This window comes from Heterodontus francisci, chromosome 48 (genome assembly GCF_036365525.1).
Source record: "Heterodontus francisci isolate sHetFra1 chromosome 48, sHetFra1.hap1, whole genome shotgun sequence".
Classification (NCBI taxonomy): Eukaryota; Metazoa; Chordata; class Chondrichthyes; order Heterodontiformes; family Heterodontidae; genus Heterodontus; species Heterodontus francisci.
The window spans coordinates 15,577,308-15,586,748 of NC_090418.1; positions in this window are offsets into that span (position 1 = coordinate 15,577,308).

The following is a 9,441-nucleotide window of genomic DNA, read 5'->3' on the forward strand; positions in this document are numbered from 1 at the left end:
CTGTTCCTATATAACAGGCTCGAGGGACTGAATGGCCTCCTCTTGTTCCTTTGTTACAATCTCAAGGGGCTGAATGGCCTTCTCCTGTTCCTATGTAACAAGCTCAAGGGGCTGAATGGCCTCCTCCTGCTCCTATGTAATAATCTAAAGGGGCTGAATGGCCTTCTCTTGTTCCTATGCTACAAGCTCAAGGGGCTGAATAGCCTCCTGCTGTTCTTATGTCAGAAGCTCAAGGGGCTGAATGGCCTCTTCTGCTCCTATGTGGCAAGCTCAAGGGGCTGAATGGCCTTCTCCTGTTCCATGTAACCAGCTGAAGGGGCTGAATGGCCTCCTGCTGTTCCTGCGTAACATCCTCATGGGGCTGAATGGCCTTTTCCTGTTCCTATGTGACACGCTCAAGGGGCTGAATGGCCTCCTCCTGTTCCTATGTAACAAGCTCAAGGGGCTGAATGGCCTTCTCCTGTTCCTATGTAACATTATCAAGGGGCTGAATGGTGTTCTCCTGTACCATGTAACCAGCTCAAGGGGCTGAATGGCATTCTCCTGTTCCTATCGAACATGTTCAAGGGGCTGAATGGCCTTCTCCTGATCCAATCTAACATTATCAAGGGGCTGAATGGCCTTCTCCTCTTCCTATGTAACAGCCTCAAGGGGCTGAATGGCCTTCCCCCCTTCCTACGTTACAGGCTCAAGGGGCTGAATGGCCTTCTCCTGCTCCTATGTAACAAGTTCAAGAGGCTGAATGCCCTCCTCCTGTTCCTATGTAACTATTTTAAGGGGTGAATGGCCTCTTCCTGTTCCTATGTAACAAGCTCAAGGTCCTGAATGGCCTTTCCTGTTCCTTTGTTCCAAGCTCAAGGGGCTGAATGGCCTCCTCCTGTTCCTATGTAACAAGTTCAAGCGGCTAAATGGCCTCCTCCTGTTCCATGTCACAAGATCAAGCAGCTGAATGGCCTCCTCCTGCTCCTATGTAACTATTTCAAGGGTTGATTGGCCTCTTCCTGTTCCTATGTAACAAGCTCAAGGAACTGAATGGCCTCCTCCTGTTCCTATGTTACAAGCTCAAGGGGCTGAATAGCCTCCTCCTCTTCCTATGTAACAAGTTCAAGGGGCTAAATGGCCTCCTCCTGTTCCATGTCACAAGCTCAAGGGGCTGAATGGCCTCCTCCTGTTCCTGTGTAACTAGCTCAACGGGCTGAATGGCCTTCTCCTGTTCCTATGTAACAAGTTCAAGGGGCTGAATGGCCTCTTCCTGTTCCTATGTAACAAGCTCAATGGGCTGAATGGCCTCCAACTGTTACTATGTAACAAGCACAAGGAGGTGAATGGCCTTCTCGTGTTCCATTGTTACAAGCTCAAGGGCCTGAATGGCCTTCTCCTCTTTCTATGTTACAAGCTCAAGGGGCTGAATGGCCTTCTCCTGCTCCTATCGAACATGCTCAAGGGGCTGAATGGCCTTCTCCTGTTCCTATGTTACAAGCTCAAGGGGGTGAATGGCCTCCTCCTGTTACTATGTAACAAGCACAAGGAGCTGAATCGCCTTCTCCTGTTCCTATGTTACAAGTTCAAGGGGCTGAATGGCCTTCTCCTGCTCCTATGTAACAAGTTCAAGAGGCTGAATGCCCTCCTCCTGTTCCTATGTAACCATTTTAAGGGGTGAATGGCCTCTTCCTGTTCCTATGTAACAAGCTCAAGGTGCTGAATGGCCTTTCCTGTTCCTTTGTTCCAAGCTCAAGGGGCTGAATGGCCTCCTCCTGTTCCTATGTAACAAGTTCAAGCGGCTAAATGGTCTCCTCCTGTTCCATGTCACAAGATCAAGCAGCTGAATGGCCTCCTCCTGCTCCTATGTAACTATTTCAAGGGTTGATTGGCCTCTTCCTGTTCCTATGTAACAAGCTCAAGGAACTGAATGGCCTCCTCCTGTTCCTATGTTACAAGCTCAAGGGGCTGAATAGCCTCCTCCTCTTCCTATGTAACAAGTTCAAGGGGCTAAATGGCCTCCTCCTGTTCCATGTCACAAGCTCAAGGGGCTGAATGGCCTCCTCCTGTTCCTGTGTAACTAGCTCAACGGGCTGAATGGCCTTCTCCTGTTCCTATGTAACAAGTTCAAGGGGCTGAATGGCCTCTTCCTGTTCCTATGTAACAAGCTCAACGGGCTGAATGGCCTCCAACTGTTACTATGTAACAAGCACAAGGAGGTGAATGGCCTTCTCGTGTTCCATTGTTACAAGCTCAAAGGGCTGAATGGCCTTCTCCTCTTTCTATGTTACAAGCTCAAGGGGCTGAATGGCCTTCTCCTGCTCCTATCGAACATGCTCAAGGGGCTGAATGGCCTTCTCCTGTTCCTATGTTACAAGCTCAAGGGGGTGAATGGCCTCCTCCTGTTACTATGTAACAAGCACAAGGAGCTGAATGGCCTTCTCCTGTTCCTATGTTACAAGTTCAAGGGGCTGAATGGCCTTCTCCTGTTCCTATGTTACAAGCTCAAGTGAGTGAATGGCATTCTCCTGTTCCTATCTAATAAGCTCAAGGGGGTGAATGGCCTCCTCCTGTTACTATGTCACTAGCACAAGAAGCTGAATGACCTCCTCCTGTCCCTAGGTAACAAGTTTAAGGGGCTGAATGGCCTCTTCCTGTTCCTAAGTAACAAGCTCAACGGGCTGAATGGCCTTCTCCTGTTCCTATGTAACAATCTCAAGGGTCTGAAAGGCCTCCTCCTGCTCCTATTGAACATGCTCAAGGTGCTGAATGGCTTTCTCCTGTTCCTATATAACAGGCTCGAGGGAGTGAATGGCCTCCTCTTGTTCCTTTGTTACAATCTCAAGGGGCTGAATTGCCTTCTCCTGTTCCTATGTAACATTATCAAGGGGCTGAATGGCCTTCTCCACTTCGTATGTAACAAGCACAAGGGGCTGAATTGCCTTTTCCTGTTCCTATGTAACAAGCTCAAGGGGCTGAATGGCTTGCTCCTGTTCCTATGTTAGAAGCTCAGGGTCTGAATGGCCTTCACCTGTTCCTATGTTACAAGCTCAAGGGGCTGAATGGCCTCCTCCTGTTCCTATGTAACAATCTCGAGGTGCTGACTGGCCTTCTCCTGTTCTGATGGAACATGTTCAAGGGGCTGAATAGCCTCCTGCTGTTCCTATGTGAGAAGCTCAAGGGGCTGAATGGCCTCTTCCTGTTCCTATGTATCAAGCTCAAGGAGCTGAATGGCCTTTCCTGTTGCATGTAACCAGCTGAAGGGTCTGAATGGCCTTCTCCTGTTCCTATGTAACAAGCTCAAGGGGCTGAATGGCCTTCTCCTGTTCCTATGTAACAAGCTCAAGGGGCTGAATGGCCTCCTCCTGTTCCTATGTTCAAAGCTCAAGGGGCTGAATGGCCTCGTCCTTTTCCTATGTAATAATCTCAAGGGGCTGAATGGCCTTCTCTTGTTCCTATGCTACAAGTTCAAGGGGCTGAATAGCCTCCTGCTGTTCTTATGTCAGAAGCTCAAGGGGCTGAATGGCCTTCTCCTGTTCCATGTAACCAGTTGAAAGGGCTGAATGGCCTCCTGCTGTTCCTGCGTAACAACCTCAAGGGGCTGAATGGCCTCCTCCTGTTCCTATGTAACAAGCTCAAGGGGCTGAATGGCCTATTCCTGTTCCTATGTTACAACCTCAAGGGGCTGAATGGCCTCCTCCTGTTCCTATCGAACAAGCTCAAGGGGCTGAATGGCCTTTTCCTGTTCCTATGTGACAAGCTCAAGGGGCTGAATGGCGTACTCCTGTCCCATGTAACCAGCTCAAGGGGCTGAATGACCTTCTTCTGTTCCTATAGGACATGTTCAAAGGGCTAAATGCCCTTCTCCTGTTCCTATGTAACCAGCTCAAGGGGCTGAATGGCATTCTCCTGTTCCTTTCGAACATGTTCAAGGGGCTGAATGGCCTTCTGCTGTTCCTATCTAACATTATCAAGGGGCTGAATGGCCTTTTCCTCTTCCTATGTAACAGGCTCAATGGGCTGAATGGCCTTCTCCTGCTCCTATGTAACAAGTTCAAGAGGCTGAATGCCCTCCTCCTGTTCCTATGTAACAAGCTCAAGGGGCTGAATTGCCTTCTGCTCGTCCTATGTAACAAGCTCAAGGGGCTGAATGGCCTTATCCACTTCCTATGTAACAGGCTCAAGGTGCTGAATGGCCTTCTCCTGCTCCTATGTAAAAAGTTCAAGAGGCTGAATGCCCTCCTCCTGTTCCTACGTAACAAGCTCAAGGGGCTGAATGGCCTTCTCCACGTCCTCTGTAACGAGCTCAAGGGGCTGAATTGCCTTCTGCTCGTCCTATGCAACAAGTTCAAGGGGCTGAATGGCCTTCTCCTGTTCCTATGTAACATTATCAAGGGGCTGAATGGCCTTCTCCACTTCGAATGTAACAAGCACAAGGGGCTGAATTGCCTTCTCCTGTTCCTATGTAACAAGCACAAGGGCTGAATGGCCTGCTCCTGTTCCTATGTTAGAAGCTCAGGGGCTGAATGGCCTTCACCTGTTCCTATGTTACAAGTTCAAGGGGCTGAATGGCCTCCTCCTTTTCCTATGTAACAATCTCGAGGGGCTGAATGGCCTTCTTCTGTTCCGATGCAACAAGTTCAAGGGGCAGAATAACCTCCTGCTGTTCCTATGTGAGAAGCTCAAGGGGCTGAATGGCCTCTTCCTTTTCCTCTGTAGCAAGCTCAAGGAGCTGAATGGCCTTTCCTGTTGCATGTAACCAGCTGAAGGGTCTGAATGGCCTTCTCCTGTTCCTATGTAACAAGCTCAAGGGGCTGAATGGCCTTCTCCACGTCCTATGTAACAAGCTCAAGGGGCTGAATTGCCTTCTCCACGTCCTATGCAACAAGTTCAAGGGGCTGAATGGCCTTCTCCTGTTCCTATGTAACATTATGAAGGGGCTGAATGGCCTTCTCCACTTCGTATGTAACAAGCACAAGGGGCTGAATTGCCTTCTCCTGTTCCTATGTAACAAGCTCAAGGGGCTGAATGGCCTGCTCCTGTTCCTATGTTAGAAGCTCAGGGGCTGAATGGCCTTCACCTGTTCCTATGTTACAAGCTCAAGGGGCTGAATGGCCTCCTCCTGTTCCTATGTAACAATCTCGAGGGGCTGAATGGCCTTCTTCTGTTCCGATGTAACAAGTTCAAGGGGCTGAATAGCCTCCTGCTGTTCCTATGTGAGAAGCTCAAGGGGATGAATGGCCTCTTCCTGTTCCTATGTAGCAAGCTCAAGGAGCTGAATGGCCTATCCTGTTGCATGTAACCAGCTGAAGGGTCTGAATGGGCTTCTCCTGTTCCTATGTAACAAGGTCAAGGGGCTGAATGGCCTTCTCCAGTTCCAATGTTACAGGCTCAAGGGGCTGAATGGCCTTGTCCTGTTCCTATGTAACAAGCTTAAGGGGCTGAATGGCCTTCTCTTGTTCCTCTGTTACAAGCTCAAGGGGCTGAATAGCCTCCTGCTGTTCCATGTAACCAGCTGAAGGGGCTGAATGGCCTCCTGCTGTTCCTATGTAACAACCTCAGGGGGCTGAATTGCCTCCTCTTGTTCCTATGTAACAAGCTCAAGGGGTTGAATGGCCTTTTCCTGCTCCTATGTTACAACCTCAAGGGGCTGAATGGCCTCCTCCTGTTCCTATGTAACAAGCTCAAGGGGCTGAATGGCCTTTTCCTGTTCCTATGTGACAAGCTCAAGGGGCTGAATGGCGTACTCCTATCCCATGTAACCAGCTCAAGGGGCTGAATGGCCTTCTTCTGTTCCTATAGAACATGTTCAAGGGGCTAAATGGCCTTCTCCTGTTCCTATGTAACATTATCAAGGGGCTGAATGGCGTTCTCCTGTACCATGTAACCAGCTCAAGGGGCTGAATGGCCTTCTTCTGTTCCTATAGAACATGTTCAAGGGGCTGAATGGCCTTCTCCTGTTCCTATGTAACATTATCAAGGGGCTGAATGGCTGTCTCCTCTTCCTATGTAACAGGCTCAAGGGGCTGAATGGCCTTCTCCTGCTCCTATGTAACAAGTTCACGAGGCTGAATGCCCTGCTCCTGTTCCTATGTAACAAGCTCAAGGGGCTGAATTGCCTTCTCCTCGTCCTATGTAACAAGCTCAAGGGGCTGAATGGCCTTCTCCCCTTCCTATGTAACAGGCTCAAGGGGCTGAATGGCCTCCTGCTCCAATGTAACAAGTTCAAGAGGCTGAATGCCCTCCTCCTTTTCCTATGTAACAAGCTCAAGGGGCTGAATGCCCTCCTCCTGTTCCTACGTAACAAGCTCAAGGGGCTGAATGGCCTTCTCCACGTCCTCTGTAACGAGCTCAAGGGGCTGAATTGCCTTCTGCTCGTCCTATGCAACAAGTTCAAGGGGCTGAATGGCCTTCTCCTGTTCCTATGTAACATTATCAAGGGGCTGAATGGCCTTCTCCACTTCGAATGTAACAAGCACAAGGGGCTGAATTGCCTTCTCCTGTTCCTATGTAACAAGCACAAGGGGCTGAATGGCCTGCTCCTGTTCCTATGTTAGAAGCTCAGGGGCTGAATGGCCTTCACCTGTTCCTATGTTACAAGTTCAAGGGGCTGAATGGCCTCCTCCTGTTCCTATGTAACAATCTCGAGGGGCTGAATGGCCTTCTTCTGTTCCGATGCAACAAGTTCAAGGGGCAGAATAACCTCCTGCTGTTCCTATGTGAGAAGCTCAAGGGGCTGAATGGCCTCTTCCTTTTCCTCTGTAGCAAGCTCAAGGAGCTGAATGGCCTTTCCTGCTGCATGTAACCAGCTGAAGGGTCTGAATGGCCTTCTCCTGTTCCTATGTAACAAGCTCAAGGGGCTGAATGGCCTTCTCCACGTCCTATGTAACAAGCTCAAGGGGCTGAATTGCCTTCTCCACGTCCTATGCAACAAGTTCAAGGGGCTGAATGGCCTTCTCCTGTTCCTATGTAACATTATGAAGGGGCTGAATGGCCTTCTCCACTTCGTATGTAACAAGCACAAGGGGCTGAATTGCCTTCTCCTGTTCCTATGTAACAAGCTCAAGGGGCTGAATGGCCTGCTCCTGTTCCTATGTTAGAAGCTCAGGGGCTGAATGGCCTTCACCTGTTCCTATGTTACAAGCTCAAGGGGCTGAATGGCCTCCTCCTGTTCCTATGTAACAATCTCGAGGGGCTGAATGGCCTTCTTCTGTTCCGATGTAACAAGTTCAAGGGGCTGAATAGCCTCCTGCTGTTCCTATGTGAGAAGCTCAAGGGGATGAATGGCCTCTTCCTGTTCCTATGTAGCAAGCTCAAGGAGCTGAATGGCCTATCCTGTTGCATGTAACCAGCTGAAGGGTCTGAATGGGCTTCTCCTGTTCCTATGTAACAAGGTCAAGGGGCTGAATGGCCTTCTCCAGTTCCAATGTTACAGGCTCAAGGGGCTGAATGGCCTTGTCCTGTTCCTATGTAACAAGCTTAAGGGGCTGAATGGCCTTCTCTTGTTCCTCTGTTACAAGCTCAAGGGGCTGAATAGCCTCCTGCTGTTCCATGTAACCAGCTGAAGGGGCTGAATGGCCTCCTGCTGTTCCTATGTAACAACCTCAGGGGGCTGAATTGCCTCCTCTTGTTCCTATGTAACAAGCTCAAGGGGTTGAATGGCCTTTTCCTGCTCCTATGTTACAACCTCAAGGGGCTGAATGGCCTCCTCCTGTTCCTATGTAACAAGCTCAAGGGGCTGAATGGCCTTTTCCTGTTCCTATGTGACAAGCTCAAGGGGCTGAATGGCGTACTCCTATCCCATGTAACCAGCTCAAGGGGCTGAATGGCCTTCTTCTGTTCCTATAGAACATGTTCAAGGGGCTAAATGGCCTTCTCCTGTTCCTATGTAACATTATCAAGGGGCTGAATGGCGTTCTCCTGTACCATGTAACCAGCTCAAGGGGCTGAATGGCCTTCTTCTGTTCCTATAGAACATGTTCAAGGGGCTAAATGGCCTTCTCCTGTTCCTATGTAACATTATCAAGGGGCTGAATGGCGTTCTCCTGTACCATGTAACCAGCTCAAGGGGCTGAATGGCCTTCTTCTGTTCCTATAGAACATGTTCAAGGGGCTGAATGGCCTTCTCCTGTTCCTATGTAACATTATCAAGGGGCTGAATGGCTGTCTCCTCTTCCTATGTAACAGGCTCAAGGGGCTGAATGGCCTTCTCCTGCTCCTATGTAACAAGTTCACGAGGCTGAATGCCCTGCTCCTGTTCCTATGTAACAAGCTCAAGGGGCTGAATTGCCTTCTCCTCGTCCTATGTAACAAGCTCAAGGGGCTGAATGGCCTTCTCCCCTTCCTATGTAACAGGCTCAAGGGGCTGAATGGCCTCCTGCTCCAATGTAACAAGTTCAAGAGGCTGAATGCCCTCCTCCTTTTCCTATGTAACAAGCTCAAGGGGCTGAATGGCCTTCTCCACGTCCTATGTAACAAGCTCAAGGGGCTGAATGGCCTTCTCCTGCTCCTATTTAACAAGCTCAAGAGGCTGAATGCCCTCCTCCTGTTCCTATGTAACAATCTCAAGGTGCTGAATTGCCTTCTCCTGCGTTACAAACTCAAGGGGCTGAATGGCCTTCTCTTGTTCCCATGTTACTAGCTCAAGGGGCTGAATAGCCTTCTCCTGTTCCTGTGTTACAAGATCAAGGGCCTGAATGGCCTCCTCCTCTTCCTATGTAACAGGCTCGAGGGACTGAATGGCCTTCTCCTGCTCCTATTGAACATGCTCAAGGGGCTGAATGGCCTTCTCCTTTTGTGATGTAACAAGCTCAAGGGGCTGAATGGCCCCCTCCTGTTCCTATGTAACAAGCTCAAGGGGCTGAATGGCCTTCTCCTGTTCCTATGTAACAAGCTCAAGGGGCTGAATGGCCTCCTCCTGTTCCTATGTTCAAAGCTCAAGGGGCTGAATGGCCTCCTCCTTTTCCTATGTAATAATCTCAAGGTGCTGAATGGCCTTCTCTTGTTCCTATGCTACAAGCTCAAGGGGCTGAATAGCCTCCTGCTGTTCTTATGTCAGAAGCTCAAGGGGCTGAATGGCCTCTTCCTGCTCCTATGTGGCAAGCTCAAGGGGCTGAATGGCCTTCTCCTGTTCCTATGTTACAAGCTCAAGGTGCTGAATGGCCTTCTCCTGTTCCTATGCTACAAGCTCAAGGGGCTGAATAGCCTCCTGCTGTTCTTATGTCAGAAGCTCAAGGGGCTGAATGGCCTCTTCCTGCTCCTATGTGGCAAGCTCAAGGGGCTGAATGGCCTTCTCCTGTTCCATGTAACCAGCTGAAAGGGCTGAATGGCCTCCTGCTGTTCCTGCGTAACAACCTCAAGGGTCTGAATGGCCTCCTCCTGCTCCTATCGAACATGCTCAAGGTGCTGAATGGCCTTCTCCTGTTCCTATGTAACAAGCTCAAGGGGCTGAATGGCCTCCTC